The sequence below is a fragment of the Cariama cristata genome, unplaced genomic scaffold (genome assembly GCF_000690535.1).
Source record: "Cariama cristata isolate BGI_N322 unplaced genomic scaffold, ASM69053v1 scaffold10889, whole genome shotgun sequence".
Classification (NCBI taxonomy): domain Eukaryota; kingdom Metazoa; phylum Chordata; class Aves; order Cariamiformes; family Cariamidae; genus Cariama; species Cariama cristata.
The window spans coordinates 10,586-12,702 of record NW_009635255.1 but is presented as its reverse complement, the minus strand read 5'-3'; positions in this window follow the sequence as shown (position 1 = coordinate 12,702).

Sequence of the window (2,117 nt, the reverse complement as noted above, 5' to 3'; positions counted from 1 at the left end):
TCTGAGCACATTCAGGTGAATGCTGCTCTTGCGCACCAGGGATACAAGCACAGGCCCCTACCAAGAAATGCCGTGCTGGTTTTTTTAAGGTAAGACACTGGAAACAGAAGTGATCACGCCTGACAGTGTATAACCCTGCCGTAAGCTCTCACGTGAGGCTCACTTGCTGTCTAACTGGACAGTGCAAAGGCCCGGAGGAGACAGGGAAGAGAGAGCTGATCTCACCCCCCAGCAGGTCGGTGGCAGAAACAAGAACAGATTTCATCTCCTATCTCAGTATGACTCTTTGTTTTCTTGTAATGATTTGAAAGAACTCATCCGGACACAGACTGGCAAAACACCTAAATCCTTTGGATAATGGATTTTCTTCTCAACTAAACTGTTACAAATTAACATTGAATTTCTTTTACTTCCCCTTGATGAGGTTTTATTTTGCTTGGATTAAACCTTGTTGTTCCAAAGTAACTTTTTCTGGCACATTTGTCCATGCCGCTCACTAATGTTCACAGAAGGCGACTGACCAGGGTTGCTCATTCTCCACAGCCTTAATTACAGTTAACCAGAAACTTTTCACCTTTCTGCTGCTGTACAAAAAGAATTAGATGACCCCCTGCTTGAAAAGACAAAAGGCCTTTTCTATTAAAATGCTAGCATCCATTTATAATCTTAATTACAACAGGCTTCCCAGGAAGCTTCCACTTCGTTCCTGCCACGGCATGAAGTAGTACAGAAATAAGATTCCGGGTAAACATGGAAAGCTCTTGTTTCGTCAATAGCTTCCTAGGTCTGATTTCTTCTACCTTGAGATAAATACCAGTGACTCCAACCCTGAGGGATGCTCATCTCCAAACAAGCCAGCAGCAGTCATTTAGTCCAACCCTAATGATGTCAGGACTGGGCCCAAAGCGGGCCCAAAGCAAAAGACTGAAGATGCACCATGACACAGGATAGGGATTTGTTTGTTTTTTCAATATTTTCTGATTTTGTTAAAAACCCAGATGTTTCAGGCTTTTGTGCACTGAAAGAAACTCGCCGCCAGTAGCCGACCACAAATGTCTCCACCACAGACTTCTCTGGGAAGCAAAGAGCATCCACATAAGGCTGCCCTCTCTGTTGGCCACCAACACCTCTGCCCAAATGCCAACGTGCTCCATCCACTGTGCCAGCTCTACACAGTTAACAACACCCAACGCTCTGCGGATCTGACCACCAGGTCCTCGCTGGAAACTTCCCGTCTCCCTGGGTCCCTCTAAATTGCAGCAGGGGAGACCTCAGCACAGCAATAAAAGAATAGAAAACATGCCTGGGTAATCGTTAAATCCTGACAAACCTAAAAGTGTCTTGTTTGTATTTTTAAGCATCTGACTTGCTACATTAAGTCTTCTTATGTCAAAGCATGAAGGCAATGCTAAAAGTAACTTTCATCAGTGATTTAAGACAACTGCAAGGTACAATTATTAGCATGATGCCTTGTTAATTTTCCTCATCTCTACAGCTGTGTTTACTGTGATTTCTAAGGGTTCTCTGTCTCATCTAATAACAGATCCATTTAGGGACTGCATACTAAATGTTAATTTACAATAAAAGAGCAAATTCTTAGTATTTCTTTAAATGGCAGCTATTTGTTTGAAACTGTTCCCTCAACTACACCCTGAAAGAAATTGCACATCATCTTTTTTTTCCCCCTTTTTAAAATGTTGTTTTTTAAACTTCTCAGAGAAAATAAGCAGAAAAGGCCCCTCTGAGCTCTCACTTTTGGGATCCTTCTCCGGCTGTCTCCTTGCTCTCTCAAATTCTTAGTATTTCTTTAAATGGCAGCTATTTGTTTGAAACTGTTCCCTCAACTACACCCTGAAAGAAATTGCACATCATCTTTTTTTTCCCCCTTTTTAAAATGTTGTTTTTTAAACTTCTCAGAGAAAATAAGCAGAAAAGGCCCCTCTGAGCTCTCACTTTTGGGATCCTTCTCCGGCTGTCTCCTTGCTCTCTGCTCCTTTCATGGATGCTGAACGCGCGCCAGCCTCTCATCAGTTCCCTCTCTATCTGGTGAAAGGGCTGGCTCCCTCTTTGCTGCTCTCGTATCCTTGTCATCCGCCTTGTCCCCCACCTGCAGCTTG